This window comes from Eublepharis macularius, chromosome 13 (assembly GCF_028583425.1).
Source record: "Eublepharis macularius isolate TG4126 chromosome 13, MPM_Emac_v1.0, whole genome shotgun sequence".
Lineage (NCBI taxonomy): Eukaryota > Metazoa > Chordata > Lepidosauria > Squamata > Eublepharidae > Eublepharis > Eublepharis macularius.
In genome coordinates this window covers 54,488,058-54,509,183 of record NC_072802.1, presented here as the reverse complement: position 1 = coordinate 54,509,183, position 21,126 = coordinate 54,488,058, and positions in this window count along the sequence as shown.

Sequence of the window (21,126 nt, the reverse complement as noted above, 5' to 3'; positions counted from 1 at the left end):
AGGCAGCTTGGCGGAATGTTGGACAAATGACCGTTGAAAAGTCCATTGGACAGCAGTCAGAGAGTCAAGTTGCAAGACCAGGATGCCTACATTTCCCATCAAAACTTGAGGGAAGCTGACTAGTGTCCAACCTGTGTCAGGCGTCACTTGTGGTCCCGCTCTGAGTCAGACCATTGGTCTTCCAAGGACAACATTGAGCGATTCCGCACACGTTGGATAATGCACTTCCAATCCTCTTTGTAGATAATTTGGAATGGATTTTTTTTGTGTGCGGAACAAAAAATCCACCTCAAAAGATTGCTAAAGTGCATTGAAAGTGCATTATCCAACATGTGCGGAATCAGCCACTGTCTACTCAGACTGCCAGCAGCTCTTCAGAATCTCAGAGTGAGATCTTTCCCATTATCTACTGCTAGATTCCCTTTTTTCCTACCTGGAAATATTGGAGATTGAACCTGGGGGCTTGCTGCATGCCAAGCAGATGCTCTGTTACAAAGCCAAGTCCCCTTCCCCTAAAAATGTGCTTGTCGGCTCATTTGTAGGTCTTTAACAGGCATTGGTTCAAGCACTCCAAGAGCGGGTTCTAGCAGGTATAATCCAGAGAATGTTAAATATTTTACAGTGCCATCCTCTGCTGAGCCACTCCAGTCTAACCCACTGAAATCAATGGGCTTAGACAGGAGTCTCTCTGCATAGGACTGCCAGGCCAGGTAAGTATTACAATGTGTATGATACAATGTCAGATTAATATTGTGAACTGTGTTATTTTCTTCTCTGTAGCGCCAATTTTTATGCAAGAGAGCAGTGGCAGGGGCATTGCAAGGGCATACTCAGGGCCACTCCAGGAACCTTTGAGTTGAGTGTCAGGATTGCAGTATCATAAATACAAAACATATTAGGCTCTTTCTTATTTTAAATGGTAGATAAGTACCATTTAGATGGTAGATCAGATGGAAGATCAGAATATGGGGTGCTGAACTTGAGAGAAATCAAGCACTGACTTCAGTGGTCCAGACGGTTCTCTGCAAGGATTGGGGCATCATGACATGAACATGGGCCTCCAGAAATTATTTTAGTCATTATAATGCAACATTAGCAGCCATAGCCCAAGGGGTTCAGGCCACTGTTTCAGCACATGGCGGCCACCACCAGGATAAAGCCAACCCATATTGATTTTCAGCCACATGGGCTGTGCTCAGCTGTCTATATGCTGGAATGGTTTGGTTTTGGTATGACATCACAAACCCAGTTTTAGGGTGGGTTTTGGTTAGATCTGGCATCAAGGATCAGCATGGTGTGGCTCATGGGCTGTCAGAGCGCCCAACACTAACCAGAGACACTTGGTCTATCTACTCCACCCCAGAGATGGGGTGGAGATTGCCTTTGGCGCTTGTAAAGTTATTAGAGTCCCTGGGGTGATATCATGTTAGGAAGGAGTGAAATGCAACTCTTTTGCACTTCTGTTAGCCTTGCTGGTGATACTAGTGGGGCTTACGTGAGTGTGAAAAAGTCACGCTACACTCCCTGCTCCAGAACAGAGTATGTTGTGCACATAATGGGACAGCATGCTTAGTAGGGGACACTGGAGGGCATTTTGCTGAAGCTGGCCTTGCTTTTGTGACATGAGTGACATGAGTGCGCATGAGTGCGCATGAGTGCACACCAGGGCCGTTTTCACACTGCTTACCGGCCATGGAACATTGTGCCGAGCTCCCGGAACAGCAGCGTCTTCCTGGTGTGATTTCGTGCGAGAATGGGAGTTCCGGGAGAACGTTCTGGGAGTTTGGCGCAATGGTCCTTGGCTGGTAAGTAGTGTGAAGACTTTCCAGGATCCTGCAACCCGAGCAATGGGAGCAAAAAGGGAGGAGGGAGGGCCTAACATCACAGCATTGCATCATGCTCTAGGAATGCTCCCGATCGCTACAGTTTTTACTATAGAGACTGAGAACCTTCCAAGAGTGTTGTACGACACTATGGTGCCACTTTCGAGTAGGCAGTCAGAAGTGGCATCACAGCATCGTGCAATGTCAGTTTTCACAGTCTCTCTGCTCCCCCTAATGCTCCCCGGGCAGCCCTAATGGAAAACTTCCTGACTAACTAGAAAGTCTGCAGCCTCTGAATTAATTCATTTCTAAGCTATGGAAGACTGGGATAGCGCAAAAAAGTCAGGCCTGCAGCTCTAGATCAGAGGAAGAAAGGCAATATACAAACATCAGAGCAAGAGGAAAGGGGTGAAGTCTTCAGAAAAGACAAAGTAGGGACAGAGGAAATCTCATTGACATCAGGACCTGCCAGTTAGTGCGTCACAAACAACCCCAAGTAAAGGGGTGTGTGTGATGGCGGGGGGAGGGGGTGTCTGTTGATGTGAAAGTTAATGTGAAAACCTGATGGGGAGCACTGAGAAAGGAGAAGTGAGCTGTAGAGTGAAGGATACCACAAACCACTGGAGATGGCCTTTGGCCCTACTTGGCACAGCTGCCCCTTGTAGTTTAGCTTAAGGGGAAATGACATCATGAGATGTTTGTCCCCATGTCCGATGGCCTTTTATTTTTAAGCCTGCATAACGCAAGCCTCGGCCCCAGGGGAACTGAAGGAGGGTCTAAGTGGCACCAAACACTGCGTCTTAACAATGGCCTTTGTTGTTCACACTTTCCCTATCAGAGCGCCTGAGGGGTGGGGGAAACTGTGCTGTGATGCTCTGACCTTGAGGCGGGGTGGAAGAGAGGAAGGGTGGGTTCAGGTGTATCTTTAACTCAATTGTATCACATTGGTTATACTTCTGTTTTCTTCCCACCAGGAGCTTTAATAACTCCTTGGAGAATGCCGTGGGGTTTTGCCTTTGTGCTTAAAGACAGCCATTTGACCGTTTAGCTGCACTCTGTGTGTGTGTTAGATGGCTTATTATTTTTTTCCCCCTCTTGCAGTTGGGATATTGAACTTCTTGAGTGTCATATGGTAAGTATGAGGTCAGGAAATACTGGAGGGGAAAAGATTAAAGGAACTCTTGATGTGTTTAAAATCAACAAGGCAGGAAGGCTGGGGCCTTTCCTATCTATGATATGCCGCGTTATTATCCGCCAGGTTGAATTTTCCTGATGGCCCCACTTTGGCCAAGTCTCCGACTCTCCCGCCGGCCGTCTCCCTCCCGGAGCACCGTGGCTCCTATGCCATAGGCCGTAGTCTCCAAGGAGGAAATGGGGCTTGTAAGCGAGTTTCCTGGTATTATGCCATTTTAACAACCTCTCTCTTGATTTAGGTGTTAGAGGGCAGCTAAGAATATTCTTTGACACTTGAAAGGGCCTTCCATTGTTTTCCTAATTTGTGAAGAATTGCTTCCCCCCCCTCCTCACACACACACTCGGCCTTTGCTTTGTAGGGTCAGACTGGAGCCTTATTATTGTTGTTAAATTTAGAGCGTGGGCTATATTAAGTCCTCTGGCAGCTTTCACTTCTTAAAACAGGAAGTTAGGCCTTGGCTTATTCAAATACATAGGCTTCAAGTGGGTGAGAAGCCACCCTCTGGTTTTTGTTTTTTTTTTAATTTCAAGTGCTGGGAAATTAAACAGACGGTGTGCCTCCAGCAGAGATGAAGGGGAGCTTTTCAAAGGTGCAAAGGAGAACAAAGCCCTCCAGATCCTATTACTTCTCAGTAGGGTCTCTTTTGGCACGTGTACACTCCATGGGAACTCGGTGTCATATCTTTTTTCCTATACAGTTTTTATCCAGCCCTTCCTGTAAGGTGATCAGGGCAGCATACGTGGTTCTCCCATCTCTTGTTTTATCCTCATAACCATATAGGGTTGCCAACTCCTGGCTGGAAAATTTCTGGGGATTGGGGGTGGTGGTCTGGGGATAGGGTTGCCAGGTCCCTACTTCCCAGGGGGAGGTGGACCTGAACTTACCTTGTGCCAAGGGCGAAGTCTTTGCGTGTGTGCTCCAGCACCTGTGTGATGACATCATTTCTGGAAGTGACATCATCGCACCGGCCGCGGGAGCACTCCCATGTTCCGTGCAGGGCCAATTCGGTTCGTTTGGGGCCCAAATCAGTCCCAAACAAAGCAAGGGACACTCCCACTTCTGGCACAACAACTTCTGGCACAACAATGTCACTTCCGGAGTGCCATCGCCGCTCTTATTGGGAGTGTACACATGGCGTGCATTCCTGAGGTGCCTGCCAGTGGCAGGCAACCTCCCGGAGCTTGCCACCTCCCACTGACCACTGGTGGATCGGCAGGCAAGGTGGCAAACCCCTGGGCATTTGCCCACCACTGGGCATTTGCCCACCTGGGAACTCTATCTGGGGAGGGTGGATTTTGGGGAGGGAAGGAACCTTAGCAGGGTATAATGCCAGAGTCCACCCTCCTAAGCAGCTATTTTCTCCAGGGAATATGATCTCTCTTGTCTGGAGTTCAGTTGTAATTCCAGGAGATCTCCAGACCCTCTTTGAAAGTTGGTAACCATATAAAACCACCCTGTGAGGTAGGTTAGGCTGAGAATGACTCAAGATGGCTCAGTGAGCTTCTTGGCTGAGTGGGGATTTGAACCGCTAGTCTTTGTCCAATTCTCCAACTATTATACTGCACTGTGTTCCTCACACGAAGATGAAAGAGAGTGTGCTATTATTTTTAAGCATTTATACCTGGTCTTTCTACCAGTACGGGAATCATAGTCGGTTTAGAAAGTTTTCACATTAGTTTACGTTCAACATGAAAATTACGACGAAAATGAAAAATCAGGAAAATTGGGGTTGTGACAAGTCCAAACCTGCAGTGGTGCTGGAAGAACAATGGACAAAGCAGACTATAGTCCTTATCTCAGCTCCCAGATGTTCCTGCTTCTGATAGAGAAGCTATCCCAGTACGGTTGCGGTGAACTCTTCAGGTGGTGGTGGGAGATCTCCCAGAATTACAACTGATCTCCAGGTGACAGAGATCAGTTCCCCTGGAGAAAATGGCTGCCTTGGAAGGTGGACTCTATAGCTTTATACCCAGCTGAGATTCCTCCCCTCCCCAAACCCCACCCTCTCCAGTCTCCACACCCCCAAATCTCCAGGAATTTCCCAACCCGGAGCTGGCAACCCCAAGTAAACCTAGTGCAAGAGCCTGTTCCCAAGATGTTCTTTTCATAATAGGTGGGTAGGGCTTGCTTCTCTTAGTTCTTAAAGAAGCCCCCATTGCTCCGCTTCTCTAAGCAGAACTGCTGGCTCAGTGTTCCCAGTCATAAACTAAAGCATGAACACAGGCTCATAGAATTTTCTGTTACAGACCCATATAGGAAAATTCTTTTTTTTTTTTTGTGGCACAGCTCGTATAACCTTTTGGAAACAATCACCTTTGTCCAATGCATCAATTGATTTTACTCTCAACCAGTGCTCTATTAGTTTATGTTTTAAATATTATTGATCTGTAAAGGTTGTGTGTCACATTTCCAGAGATCTGCTTGGGAGGCTCACAAAGCAAAAAGCATACCAATAAAATAATAAAACCACACTCATGAAAATCATCATCATAGAGATGAAGTGAACATAGGTGCTATACCTTCGTGAACGTTGGATAATCCCTGTGCTTTTTGGTTTTTACAAAAGGTACCAGTACTCATATATAGAGGTGAGTATGGACCAAAAAACCCCCACAGACCATTGGCCCGTGGTCCGTCGCATTTCATGGACTACGGACCACAAACATTTCACGGACCAACCCCATTCATGAACTGGTTCGTAGGTCCATGGTCTGTCACTTCTGAGAGCCCTAGGACCTCCCGCTTCGCACTCAGAGATGCCAAAGTCACAGCGAGGCTTCAGCAGGCTCTCCTCCAACCACCTCCAAGTTTGGCCAAGATTGCATTTTGAAGGTCCGAGTTACAGACCCCCAAAGTGGCCACCCCCAGGAAACGTCCAGTAGATACTAGGAGTCGCAAATGCCAATTGACTTGCATTGGTTTGCAGCACCAAAAACTTGCAATGAAGCAAAATCAAACAGAAAAGGGTGGGGGAAGAGCCCCTTCACTCACCACACAGACACTTTCCCAGCCAATGCCTAGGAAATTAATTCTTGTTCCTTGCTCTCATAGAGGAGAATGGGAGCTTTCTGGTTGGCAGCCAGAGCTGCCTGTCAGGTTTTTAAGGGCTAGGATTTGTGTGTTCCCAAGGCTGCCTCCATTGCTTAGGGAATTAATTCTTGCTCCTTGATTGCATAGAGAAGTATGAGAGCCCTCTCCCCTTCAAAGTTTTAAGAAGCGATGGTAGCAGGGTAAAAGCTCTGGAAGGGGAGAGTGCCTGGCATGCCAGAGGCGGTGGAGGGCTGGGAGAGAATCCTTTCCCTCTGGAGTGATCTCTGCTGGCTCTATCTTTCAAAACTACACTTCCTAACTAACATTACATCTCCTGACACTTGATGGACACGCGCCCTAGCATCACATGTAGAGAAACTCTGAATTTTCCCATTTCACACAGGTAGATCCAGTTGCAAATGATTGCCATAGTGCTATAGAGAATGCATTAGCCAACAATGTGTGAAAGCAACAGTAATTCTGCCAGTAATGTCTTACAGGTAATATAATAATAATTTCATGTTGATCTGTTGTAGAAGAGCAAGATTTAGGTCCAGTAGCACCAGAAAGGCCACCCAGGTTTCTAGGCTATGAGCTTTTGAGTCAGAGCTCCCTTCTCCTCATATCTGACGAAGGGAGCTCTGACTCTTTAAAGCTCATACCCTGGAAATCTAGTTGGTCTACTGGACTATAATGATGATGATGATGACATGTAAGAAGTTTGATTGAGGTTATATCATCCTTGATGTGTTTGCAACAATGGCTTGCAAGGGAATCACGGAGGGGGCAAATACATCATTATTACAGGGGGGACAGATGTGTGCGGGGGAGTTAATGCTCCTCCCTCTCCTTTTGCCATCTCGGTAGCTCATCCTGTCTGTCAGCAGACACCATGGAGCCAGCAGCCTGTTGAAAGAGGAACCAAGCTGAGGACAGGCTGCTGAGAAGAGCAGAAAAATGGTTCCTTTGAGGGCTTTATAGATTTTTTTTTTACTGTGTAAAAGCATTCCTGCTTTGGCATGTAGTTGGGGGTGGGGGGACCCAACAAGTAGAGATAAAAATACTGCCCTGCTCTTTCTGGTTTTTCATAATTTAAGAGGTTGTCAATCACAGCTCAGGAAGATGCCCCCCCCCCATAAGAGGAGGAGTGTGTGTTTGTGTATGCATGGGGGGGGGAGGAAAAGATCTGCCAGCAAGACTGATGGCTGTCCTTGCTCTCCAGGGAGGGCGGTTTGCTGCCAGGAAATCCCTGGGCTGGCAGCGAGAACACAAACACATTAGTTCAACATCCCTAACAGCAGATGGGGTTATGCCTTTAGAACATGAGCGAGTGCCTGATTACAAAGGTGGGAGTCAATAATCAAACATTTGGAAAAGCATCGTGGGCTGATGCTTGTAGCAAGTCATGGTGGGCTCCCAGGCAAAGATTCCCTCTGGGCTCCATCCAGACCTCTTAGGTACTACTCAAACAGATGAAAACAAATGGCTGCTTGTTAGCATATATATAGGCTGAGAAATGATTCTCTCTTGGATCCAGAGAAGTCGGCTGTGTTACTCTGTAGTTGCAAAATAGTAAAGAGTCCAGTAGCACTTTTAAGACTAACCAACTTTATTGTAGGATAAACTATAAATCCCCCTAGTGTTTTTCTTACATTTATATCCTCCCCCCTCCCATTTTTCTAAGGAACTCAAGGTGATGTAAATGTTCCTCCCTCCATTTTATCCTCACACCAACCCTGTGAGGTTAGGTAGAGTGGGAGGGGCCGTGGCTCAATGGGAGAGTATCTGCTTTGCATGCAAACAGTCCAGGGTTTGATCCTCACATCTCCAGTTAAAAAGGAACAGGTAGCAGGTGATGGGAAAGACCTCTGCCTGAGACCCTGGCGAGCTGCTGCCAGCCTGAGTAGGCAGTACTAACTTTGATGGATCAAAGGTTTGATTCAGTATAAGGCAGCTTCATGTGTAATGACTGACCCAAGGTCACGTTCCTTCCCCTCCCAAAAGGAGCCATTGAATGTCAAGCTGCTCCCTAGTAGTACAGTATCCAGGAGAACTAGAGAGCCCAGATTTTTGTTCCCTTTATCTGCCCCTCACCAACAGCGACAGTTAGAAGAACAGGCGTTTCTTTAAGTCATTTTTAACCTACTGTTCTCCCATCAGGGACTCAATGAAACTTTAAGAACACCATATACAAGAACACCAGACAGAAAAGGAGCTGGCCAGCCGAATTCTGCCCTCAGAATCTTCGCTTAAAGAGACCCACCTATATAGCTCGGCCATGCACAACTTCTGGAAGCTCAGTTGAGTCAATTTCCCCCACCAGAAAGCCCGTTTGATGTAGTTAAGAACGGCAGGACTCTAATCTGGAGAACCAGGTTTGATTCCTCACTCCTCTGCTTGAAGCCAGCTGGATGAACTTGGGTCAGTCACAGCTCTTTCAGACCTCTCTCAGCCCCACCCATCTCACAGGGTTACTATCATGAGGATAATCATAACACACTTTGTAAACTGCTCTGAGTGTGGCGTTAAGTTCTTCTGAAGGGTAGTATATAAATCTATCATCATCATCATCATCATCATCATCATCCATGTGACCGTTCCACCACTGAAAAAGCCAGCACCCAGGCAAAGGCTAATATGATAACCTTTATGAAAGGACAAGGAGCAAATTTTGGTTTGATTAATGTAGTTGCTAAATGGCTATATTCTGGGAGAGGCAGTCTTTTAAGTATGTCAGGTTTGCCAACCTCCCGGTGGGTTCTGAATATCTTTCAGAGATAAATTGATCTGCAGGCCACAGAGATCCATTTACCGGTAGAAAATGGCTGCTTTAGATTGTGGACCCACTTAGGTCCCTTCTCCCCTTCCCCACCCCCAGGTTCCACCCCCCAAATGTTCAGGAATTTCCTCGACAGTCCTAATGTCAGTCCTAGTATGCACAAGCACAAACACATACTTTGATATAATGGATAAAAGTTTATTTAGAATACTTCTACCCCATCTCTCCAAAACCAATAAATTAAACAATTAGCCTGATGAAACTCCAACTATAAAATTCTCAGCAACAAAACAACAATCAGGAGTAAATTCAGCAGTATAAAAATTTACAAAGAGTCGGCTGCGGGGGAAGGGGGGTAGTCCAAATACCAAAAAAGGGTAAACATCATCTAAAGCTGGGGCAAAGAAGAAGGGCTTTTCACAGCTAGAGAGCCAGCCCCACACTGAGGAACTAACTAGACAGGTCAGCAGTGGTGGTGGAATGTCTAAGCAAAAAGACCACTACAGAAGTGCCCTCAGGGTCAAAAGCCGTGGTAGAAAGCAGGTAGTCAGGTCTATTCCCCCCCCCCCTTTACTCCCCTATTGCACTGACTTGTGCCTTCTTCCCCATCCATCCTTTTGGGTCCTGTCCTGTCTCTGTCCCTTATATGGGAATTCTTGGAATGTTGGTAAATGAGTCACAGTTGTGTGGCATCTCACACTGATCATGTAATCTTCAGGGCAAAGTGTTAGAAACCTACAGTGAGTCACCCGTGCCTTTTATTATTGCAATCAGGCTTATGCTATCCATACATCACTGTTGCGGGCTCCAAACAGACGGCAGGATTAATGATGCGGCTGGAGCCTCCATCAGTCAACAGGCCACCTGTCTCCCTCCCCGCTCAATCTCTTATCCACATTTTCTCTGCTGATAAAGCAGGTGTTCTCTTCTGGCTGTGAACCCTCCCCTCCTCCCCAGCGTTCTCTGGTCTCCTCTTATCAAGTGGCTGGCGCTGATGGGCCTGTGTGACACAGGGGTGTGGATGGGAGAAAGGAAAGCAAGAGGAGCCAGAGATACTGAGCAGAGATCAGTGGTCAAGATGTCTGAGCGGCGCATGATGCTTATCTGCCAGTGTGGGTGGAGAAGCAATGGGCACCTCTTATCACCTCTCCCTCTTTCCTTCCCAGATTCTCTGGCAGTCAGAGTCCTGCATTCCTGGATCCTTGAATGTGTGCGAAACAGGAAACTGCGATTGCTGCCAGAAGTTTTCAGCTGGTGGTGTCATTTGCAGGGCGGTTTCCCCAAAATGCCTTTTAGCAGACAGAGCAGCCTTCCAGAGGGAAAGGAAATAGGAAGAAATAATCCTCTGCATCTTTATTAATATTAGTATCATTATTGCTTGAGAGCTTTCCAGGGTACAAAAAGTCCTATATACTCTTTTTATAGCTGTTAAATCAATTGACCACAATTGATGCTGTTGGGATGACAGAGGTGATGAAAAGGATGCTTCGGTAGATGAGCCGATTAAGAAAGCCCAAAGAATCCAAACGCCTCCTCCCTAGTTTTGTTAGGCAGCAAAAGCAAATAGGGAGTCTTGGGAAGCTGTAATCAGAGTCAGACGTCCCGTGTAATATATACTGTGACCCCCCAAGGTGAGTTTGAAATTTAAATTGTGACGTTTGCCAATGCCAATTTATGATGGGAATGATATTTCATGTCATCTCCACTCCACGTGTTGCAGCCTTCCAGTTTCTGAATGTACAGGACAATGTTTCCTGTATCAAAGAGTCCTGCGCAGTGCTTCTGGATAGGGGGAAGCAGCAGCCCCCTGGCCCCATAGAATTCCCAGGTGCCTGCTAGTAATGGGCAAGCTCCTGAGGGTTTGCCCCATTGCCCGCTGATGCACCAGTGACTGGTGGAAAGTGGCAAGGTCCCTGGAGGCAGGCACACCAGGGACATCCATGATGTGCACATTCCTTGGGGGGGGGCACAACAACATTACTTCCGGAAGTAATGTCATCATACCAGCCGCAGGAGTACTCCTGCACTTCATTTTGGGCTGATTTTGGACCCAAATGGGCTAAATTGGCCCTATGTGGAGCATGAGGGCGCTCCTGCAGCTGGTGCGATGATGCCACTTCCAGAAGTGATGTCATTGTGTAAGCGCTGGAGTGCATGAGCATTTTGTGCATGTGTGAAGCTACAGCACACAATGGACATGAGGTAAGCACTAGGTCTCCCCCACCGTCCTCCGGGAAGGTACAGGGACCCGGCAACCCTACCCTCATGGAAAGGAAGTGGTGCCCACTTGGCCGTCACACAACTCATGCAGTGAAGGGAAAAGAATGCCTGCCTGGCCTTCGTTTGGCACTAGATGCCCACATGGATCTCACATAGCCCTTGCTCAGCAAGGGTGAGGCTGAACTTGACTGACCCTTGCGTGGATTGCCTGGCCCTAGTAGGGCAAGAGCAGACAGTGCCTGCCTGGCCTTCACGTGACGTACCTGGCAAGGGGGAGGCAGCACCTATCCCGCTGGGTAAGCAGACTGGCTCCCCCTCCTTTTGGTGGGCAATGCCAGGGCAGGCCATAGGTTGGGTGAACAGATTGCCTCTTTCTCAGCAGGGCCAGGGAGGGCTGAGGGGGAGCCTTTCCAGGGCCATTTCCCCCTCTCAGTCCGCCCCTGCATGTGGTTTCACAAAAGGAGTCTTCAATTGCAACAAGATTGCTTCGGGTTGGTGTTGTAGCAATGCAAAACAGCGTTCATATAAACCACCAAAATCCTGCACAGGAAGAATCTTGCAGGCTTCTTACACCGGGGAAAAGAACCACCTTTGGCAGAAGAGATTTGTGGGAACTGCATACGCACAGTGCCCTGTACAAAATTTGGGAAACCCTCCTCCCCGCAGCAATAAATAAATCAAACAGTGAAGGATTCTTAATGCTTGGCTCGATTATGGAAACCAAACTAAGGCAATCAAGAACTCCAGAACTGGTAGAGAGATTTGGATGAGAAGAATTTTGGGAGCATTGCTAATGCGGACGGAGATTTTCAGAGCAAAATGGCCTCTTTCTGCTGCATCTTACCATGTTCAGATTTGGGGCTTTACATAAAACACTGGTCCAAGCAGCTTCTGACACATTAACAGCTCCTGTTGTAAGCACCTGATCTTTTAATCCAAGTCACCAGCAATTTTTTTCCCAAGCTCTGGCCTCTGAAGTAAGCAGCACTGACCTCCAGAACGTGTGGAATAACATGGAACTCAACACCCTGAAGTGGTGAATGCTATGAGAAATGCACATCAAACTCTCAGGCGTGTTGCTCCATGACCCAGGCTTCTGCTAGGCTGCAGTTCTGCAAGAATTTAGGACTCCAGGAATTGTGTGTGTGTGTGTGTGTGTATATTTACAATAAAAATCCACAAATATTTGTTTTCTTGACACTCTTTAGTGTAGATGGAGGTCCCCAAAATGATTGTACCTAGGTGGCTTTCATGTCTTATTGCTTCTCTTTACCACCTTTCCACTAGAAGTGGGTATCTGAAGCAGTGGCCTGTGATTCACAAAAGCTCATATTCTACCACAAATTTTGTTAGTCTTATAGGTGCTGCTGGACTCTTTGCTCTTTTCTACTGTCACCAGAAGTGTCTCCTCCAGTTTTGTTGATGATAGACTGGGATCCTATCCAGAAAAAGCTCATGTACAATGGCATGGGAGCTGCAGACTGTAAAAAGAAGCACCCATGAATGGGGCACCAAAATCAATGGTAACGGTGGGCACCTGTGAAGCCTATTAATCACCTGAACCCCATTCTATTTCATTTAATTCCCACATTTTCGTGTATCATAATTTTCTGTAGCTCTATCCTCCATGAACACATGATTTGAATGGCAGCAGGCTGTTCCTTAGAGATGCCAACTTCCAGGCAGGGCCTGGAGATCTCTCAGGATTCAAACTGAACTTCGGACTACAGAGTTCACTTTCCCTTGCAGAAAATGGCTGCTTTGGAGGGGGGACTGTGTGGCATTATACCCCACTGAGGTCCCTCCCCTCCCCAAACCCCTTCCCAAGCCTCCCACCCCCAAATCTCCAGGAATTTCCCAACCCAGGGTTAGAAACCCTCCTGTTATCTCTTTCTGAAGCTCTCCAAGGTAATCAACAAGGTGCCTTTTGTCCTCTCCCTGATCTTAGTTTGTCCCCAGCTGGACAGCTACCACAATTGTGCCTAGAACATATCCTGATTTGTTGCTGTAATGTAAAAGTAAACTAGATTAGGTTTGCAACTCCCTGTGCTATCCTTTCTAGCAGAAACCTTGGCTTGGGTGAAACCTCAAAAATGGCCTTGTATTTCTAGTTGACAATTCAACTCCCCTCCACCCCCCACCAGGATATATTTCTTAGTTGCCACCCTCCTGTCCCCGCAGCTCCATTGTTGATTCATGCCTTTGTCAGGACATGATTTGACTGCAGTCACGCTCCTCTACTCCATGAACGCTGAGTAACCCTAGAATCTACTCTTTATGAAACATGGAGAGTTCAAAAGTTCTCCAGGAACAGGACACATAAAAACAACCCACTCTGTGAGGCTGTCAGCTAGTCTGTGTCTTGTGACAGCAGCTGCTTTGTTTGACGGGTATTTGCTTTCATTTTTGTTACGCGAGGGAGTGCCTCCCCTCGGTTCCAGATACAGGTCTAAAGTCTGCTCTCAATTACACCTATGCATGCGAGTCCTTGAGGTTGCACCAGGGCAATTATATGCATTGCATTTATTTCACAGACGTGTTTCCTCTGGTGCATTTTGGAGGCTTGTGGATAAGAGTGTTGCTACTGAATGGAAACGTTGCAAGAGGACATCACAGGATTAGGCATGACTTCAGGGAGTTTGTTATCCTTGCTATCTTGACCCCCAAATGTCCATTTTGATTTCACTTCTCCCTTGTGTGAACCCAACCCATGATTATCTGTTTCCCTGCCTCTTCCTACTTCTTCTGAGCTTGCAAAAGTATGCCTTTTGAAAATTTAGTTCCTCCATAAATCAGCATCGTACGTTATGGCTTGGATCCTAAACTGCCTTTCCATGTGCAAGGACAAGGCATTTGTTGCTGATTGTCCCCTCTCAATGCAGCTCTCCCCCTCCCACTTTGACCCCCCCCATCATATTCCTAGGGGTCCACTGCTGACCCTCATAGGATTGCTGGCAGCCCCCAGGAGCTTTGGAGTCAGGGCATCATCTCACGCTAGGCTGTGACATGACTTCCAGTCAAGTGACCAGAAGCGACATTGTGGCATTGCATGACACCTCCATTCTTCTGTTCCTTCTGCTTTTGCTCCCACTTCTTCACCAAGCAGTAGCAGGAGCTTAGAGTCCAGGGGGATGTGTGGCAAGGCTAGACCTGTGGAAGAACAATTTTGGGGAGCATAGATGACTGCAGTGGCATGGGAAGGAAAGCAGCCATTTATTCAGTGCCACTCTAAAGTCATGTGGAAGGGGAGACTATCATAAGGAGGGGGAGTTTTTCCTAATATCCAGCTGGTACCTTTCTGCATGTAATTTAAGCCCATTGCTTTGAGTCCTATCCTCTGCTGCCAACTGGAACAGCTCCTTGCCCTCCTCCAAATGACAGCCTTTCCAATATTTAAAGAGAGCTATCGTCCCCCCTCAATCTCCTCTTCTTCACACGAAACATTCCCAAAGCCCTCAGCCTTTCTTCATAGGGCTCAGTCTCCAGATGCCTGATCATTCTTGTCACTCTCTTCTGTGCCCTCTCAATTTTGTCCACATCCTTTTTGTATTGAGGCCTCCAGAACTGCACACAGTACTCCAGGTGCGGCCTGACCAAGGCAGTATAGAGAGGGACTATGACCTCCTGCAATTTCGATGCAATGGCCCTTTTGATACAACCCCAGACTCAGTTTGCCTTTTTTGCCACCACATCACACTGACTGCTCATATTTAGTTTACAGTCCACTCTTACCCCAAGATCTCTTTCACATACGCTACTACCCAGAAGTGTATTCCCCACCCAGTATTTGTGCTTCACATTTTTGTGGCCCAGATGTAATACTGTGCACTTATCTATGTTGAATTGCATCCTGTTCACAACCTCCCACTTCTCCAGAGTATTCAGGTCTTGTTGAATTTTAACTCTATCTTCTTGGGTGTTTGCCACTCCCCTCAATTTGGTATCATCACCAGCAGATTTAATGAGTAGCCCATTTACCCCTTCATCCAGATCATTGATAAAAATATTGAAAAGTATTGAAAAGTACTGAGCCCAAAACTGAGCCCTGTGGCATCCCACTGGACACCTCCCTCCAATCTGATGAAACACCATTGACCTCTAACCAGTTCCCTATCTACCGAACTGTCCTAAAATCCAGTCCGCAGTCTTCCAGTTTACCCATTAGAATGTCATGGGGAACCTTATCAAAGTTTTACTGAAATCCAGGTAAATCATGTCGACAGAGTTCCCACGATCCAGTAGGCTCATCACTCGATCAAAGAAGGAAACCAGGTTGGTCTGACAAGATCTGTTGGGAACAAAACCATGTTGACTTCCCTGGATCACTAAGCGGTACTTCAGATGCTTACAGACCGATCCCTTTAAAATCTGCTCTAATATCTTCCCAGCAACAGCAACATATATATAAATACTATCTCAATTGTGCATAGGAAGTATACAATGTGTGCACAATACAAACATACCAACCTATTGAATATCCCTGTTTCAACGTCATGTCTGTTTGAACCTGGGACTCTTTGTGTTTGCACCATTTTCTGCTTCCTTGCACCATTTCCCCCCTGTAAACTGTATGCATTTTTCAGCATCATTTGTTCAACTGTATACAGGCTGTATACAAATGTGTACCTAAATGTGTACATTTACATGTTTGTTTACTCTTCTTACTGAGACTTAAGGCAGATCACACAGTGTAAGTCAATACAATCAACAGGATGGGACATCCAATAAACAATTGGTACAAACTATACCAATCACTTCCTTTTGCACCAGCAATCTATTTTGTTTCTGACTTCCCAAGTAGCCTTGACCTTGTCAAGAGATCCTTGAAATTCAAACTTCCTTAGCTCTGCATGACTTCAGGTTAGAGATGTTACTGAATGCTGGGAATACTGTTTGAAAACCACAATGCCTGACAGAGGACTGGATCCCACAGAAGATTTCCATATGTCTTTGTAAAAGCTGAAGTGGTAACATTACTCTTCGCTGCCTGCTTGCCTGAAGCAAAAGAGACTGCATCTCCCCACCAGCTTTCTTGTGAGTGCAAGACACAGCACAAGGTATTTCTTTCAATACAATTTCAAAAACAAATTAAACGGGATTGTGTGACCTGGCTGTGGTATGCTGCACTGCTCCATAGACACACAGATTAATTCGTTAAGAATTATAATAAAGCGCTATGTGTTTCTGCAGCCATTGCGCCATCACTTACAACAGAACTGCACTAAGTATATTTTCCTTTCCAGTTGCACATTCAATGCCGCGTGGATTCTCCCCTCTCAGGACACAACCACTTTCCTTTCCTAAAGGTGGCAAAGACACCTTTAAAAGTGGTTAAGATGGGTACGAACAGCAATATGAACTAAAAAAAACCCATGAACAGCCCAATCTGCTGTTCGCGAACAAGCTGTTTGTGACTGGCCCCATTCTAAACGAACAAGTGGTCATTGCAAGCCTCCTTCGTTGCTGTTCGTCAAGCCAGACAGTCTGGCACCTGCAATCAATTCGCTTGGCAACTTAGGCAGGGATTGTGTGAACTCTGTCTGAACTCCTGCTGTTGCCCTGGAAACCCCAATCTAAGCCCAATTTAGCTTGATAGGCAGGTCTTCCTTCTAAGTGTGGACTGGAGCTCCACATTTGTTACAAGAGGAAAAGACCAGGGGGGAGGGGGGCTCCCATCTCTAGCTTTCAGGGAGAGACAGCTGCTGTTAGAGATACAGGGTGAGTGCATTGGAGCTTGAATTTTCTGTGTGTGTGGTGGGATAGGGATCTACCCCTTCAGGTTCCAGGGCTGCTGCCAGGCTCTGGGGCTAAGCTATTATTTATTATTGGTACATTTCCTGCTGCCTGCTCAGGTAGGGTTTCTGGGAGTGGTGTGGGAGGGATCTTGATGGCTGGAGGAGAGCCTGCTGGCCTCCACGAACAATGAACAACAAACATGTTCATGAACAGGATCATGTTCGTTGTTTGTTATTTGTGGATGGCAACAAACAACGAACATCATGATCATTTTTTTTTCTGTTCGTGCCCATGTCTAGTTAAGAGCAGCAGGACTCTAGTCTGGAGAGCCAGATTGGAGTCTTCACTCCTCCACTTGAAGCCAGCTGGGTGCCTGGTCAATCACAGCTCTATCTACATTCTCTCAGCCCTACCCACCTCACAAGGTGATTGTCATGAGGATAACAACAACATGCTTTGTAAACTGCTCTGGAGTAGGTGTTGTCCTGAAGATCAGTATATAAATCGGATGTTACGATGTTATTATTATTATTTGATAGAATTATCATCAATAAAACTGACATCTGGTTTTGCACGAACGACAAGAAAAGGATATGAAAATGGTGCAAAAGAAATGAAATCAGGGACACTAGCAGTGAAAACGGGCACATTGAAAAGGCTTTCAACGGCAACAAACAAAAAGGAAACAAGAAAGGGCATTTTTGCCATCCCTGTTTCAAACACCTTGCAACATGGCTGTTGCTTGAATAACACAATGAAAAAAATCACCACAGTATTTTTAACACCAACAAAGCCTTACACAATACAGTCATTTGGAGAAAATAGTGCATCTGTAGAGAGCAGGAGCACAAGGGAATTAAGGGCTATAAATGCTTAAACTAAACCACTATATGCTGGCTCCAGGGAGTAGAGATGGTATCTTTTTGAAAAATAACTTTATTTCCCCTTGTCCCTGCTGCCTTTTACATTGAACGTTTGGATCCTGTAGCAGAAGCTTTTCTCCTTCGATCAAGCCATTGCAAAAGTGGAATGAATGGCCTTTTATTTTTTAAATAGAAGCCAAGTACCCATAAGCAAGAAAATATAGGGCCCCCCTGGAGAGTGTGCACATATCAGTAAGTTGGGCTGCTGCCCATCTGGAATGAATGCTGAATTCTCCCATATGTTTCCTATGTAAAATGTTTGTCATGATATTTCATACAGTGTTAACTATTACAAAACTGGCCAATTTCCATGGCTTTTAAACTAGATAGATAAAGTTATTCTGTGTAGGCAAAATGTTACAGAGCCTGACCAGCAGACATCTTTTACATATATGTCCATAATGTTATAACAAAGCTAGATGTGATTTATGGTGAACTCCTAAGGTCTATAAATGGCTTAGGACAGTAGTTAGCTCTCCCAATGGAATAACTCAGAGATATGCCGGCATAGCTGGACATATAATTTTGTGTGCCAGTGATACAATACAATGCATTTTGCAAAGCAGAGCTGCATTTCTTGTCTTCTGAATTCTAGTTCAGCTAAGAGAATTTCTCAAATTTATTTCACAACTGAAGCACCTTTATATGGCTGGAGCTTTCAGTTCTTTCAGTTCAGTTGCTTTCTCCCCCTCTCGATGACTAGTGCACACATACACATGGATAAAGATAACCGTATAAAAAGAGAAGAAGCAAGTTTTGATGGAATCAAGATTTTTGCAGGGGGGCTGGGACAAGTATGGAACATCACTGAAACTCTTCCCATACAGAGGCAGGATGGATTGTCATAGAATTTTTCAGTGTTGTGATTAGACATGGGCACAATCCAAAAAAAATTACAGAACCAGAGGATCGTGGTTCGGTGCAGACCATGATCCCGAATTCCCGAACAGCAACGACCATCTCCTGTTCCCGAACCCGGATCGTGGAGGCAAAAGCGGAGGGATGCCCCACTGTTCCCAGCGATACAGAAACGGTGGGTGATGCTGGCGGCATCTGTGTTTGTGTTTGGCCATCTGTGTTTGGCTGTCAGAGCTGCCTATCTGGGTTTGCAGGGATGAGATTGGAGTGTCCATGGCTACAGAACACCCCCTTCCCCCTTTCTCCCCTGGGTGTCTTCTCCCAACTTGTGACTGCTTTGCTGCTCCGTGGTTGGAAGGAAGTCCTGCTGATCAAGGAAAGCTGGGCTTCCATTCGGGTTTCCAGGGCGACAGAAGGAGGGCAAACAGAGCTCAGGCATTCCCCTGGCTCCGTTCCCAGGGGAATAATTGCTGGCGCCTGAGTGTCAGGATTCCCAAATCGAGCCCGAACGCCACTATCCAGGCCTCTCCCGACGTTGGCCGTGGACGATCATGATCTGCCGGGTCACAATCGCGCGATCGCCATTTTCGTGGGGTTTTGACGTTCGTAATGCAGATCGTGCTCATCTCTAGTTGTGATAGAATCAACAGAGAAAGAGAATTGTCTTGGATTCACTGAATGAGATATTGTGTTTGAATACAGTTTAGGGTACATAGAAACATTTTTTTTATTTTTAACAGTAGAAAAGAGCAAGAGACCAGTAGAACCTGTAAGACTAACAAAATTTGTGGATTGGGTACGAGCTTTTGCGAGTCTTTCAGCTCATTTCACAAGCTCATGAAAGCTTGTCCCCTACCACAAATTTTGTTAGTCTTATAGGTGCAACTAGACTCTTGCTCTTTTCTACTGCTATGGACAGACTAACATGGCTATCCCTCTTGATTATTTTTAACATTATTTATGCTTTAAAATTACTAATATTTAATTATTCTCTGTGTCTTCATTGTTATGATTGCAGTATAGCACCATGTTTTAACACGTTGTCTTGATTTTTTCTAGTCTGTATTAATAAATCTTGACTCAGTTCTTATTAACATACTTCAGTGTTGGTCTATGGGCCAAACTAAGTCTGGTTTTTTAAAGAGGTGGGCCTAAGTTCCCAACGCTGTAGCTGCAGATGATGGTTTTTAAAAAATAGAGAAGAGCCCAAATGCGCTTGGAACACCACCACAAGAGAAGGAAAGGATCCCGCCCCCTCCCAGAAGTTGTTTTCCCGTGCCAAAACTGATAAATTGTATGTAGCTCCAGATACCTAATTAAAGGATTCCATGTTTAGGCCGTTACCAGAGTCTATCATTTGGCATAGGAAGCATGATTATAGGTGGTTGTGAGCTGGTTCTGCTGGCTGCAGTGTGTGCCGGAGAGAAAATAATAAATCATACACTTTCATTATATTGGGGAAAGAAATAAGAGTTCTTTATTGTAGGAACTCCATTCTCTGATAGGAAAGGAGGAGAGATAGATCCTAACTACCTATCTAGTCTAAGGATGGACGTGGATGCTAGGACAAGTCCTGCATCCATACTGCCAAGATGGAGGGAGGAGAGGAGAGAGATGTTGCCTGAATCAATGCCAGGAAGAGAAGAAGTGAGAGGGAGGAAGTCAGGAGGAGGAAATCCTGAGAACAGCAATCTACATATTAAAGGACGGTCAGAGCAGTAAACAGTAAACAGAGTGCCCTGACCTCTCTTCTAACTCCTTGGTTTGCCGCCCTCTGAATCCTGAAGAAAGGGACAACTCTGAATCCTCCTCTTCTAATAAAAACAGCACAGAGTAGGGTTGCCAGCCTCCAGGGGGTGGCAGAAGATCTCCTGGAATTACAACTGATCTCCAGGCCACAGAGATCACTTCCCCTGGAGAAAATGGCTGCTTTGGAGGATGAACTCTATGGCATTATACCCTGCTGAAGTCCCTCCCCTTCCCAAACCCTTTCCTCTCCAGGCTCTGTCCTAGAGATGGGCATGAATTGAATTACGACCCCTCCAAAACACACAAACTAGGTCGGTTTGTGGTTCATGAACCAGTGGTTCGTGGAAGCTCGTTTCCATGAACTGGTCTCCTGGTTCATTGGGTCATATTTAAAGGGGCAGTTTAAATGGCCATTTCCCCAGGGTCTTTTCCTGCCGCTTGCAAGTGGCAGGTCCCTTTAAACTATGAACTGGCAGACGGCAGGGGGGATTCCCCCGTCGCTGCCTGCCAGCTGATAGTTTAAAGGGACCTACCACGTCAGAGCCCTTTAAACTGCCCAAACCCCAAACGCTGTGGCGGCCATTTGAGGGGTGAGAAGGCCATTTCGGCCTCCTCCTCTGCCCTGCGGGCCCACGCAGCAGCGGAAGAGGCCAAAAACGGCCTTCCCACCCCTGGTGGGAGGAGAGGGAGGATGCCGTGCTGCAGGGGAAGGTAAGTGTGGGGCTGGGGCCGGGGCTGGGGGGCTGGGGGGGAGGTTTGAGCAGTTTAAAGGGCCCTGCCATGGCAGGTCCATTTAAACTATCTGCTGGCAGG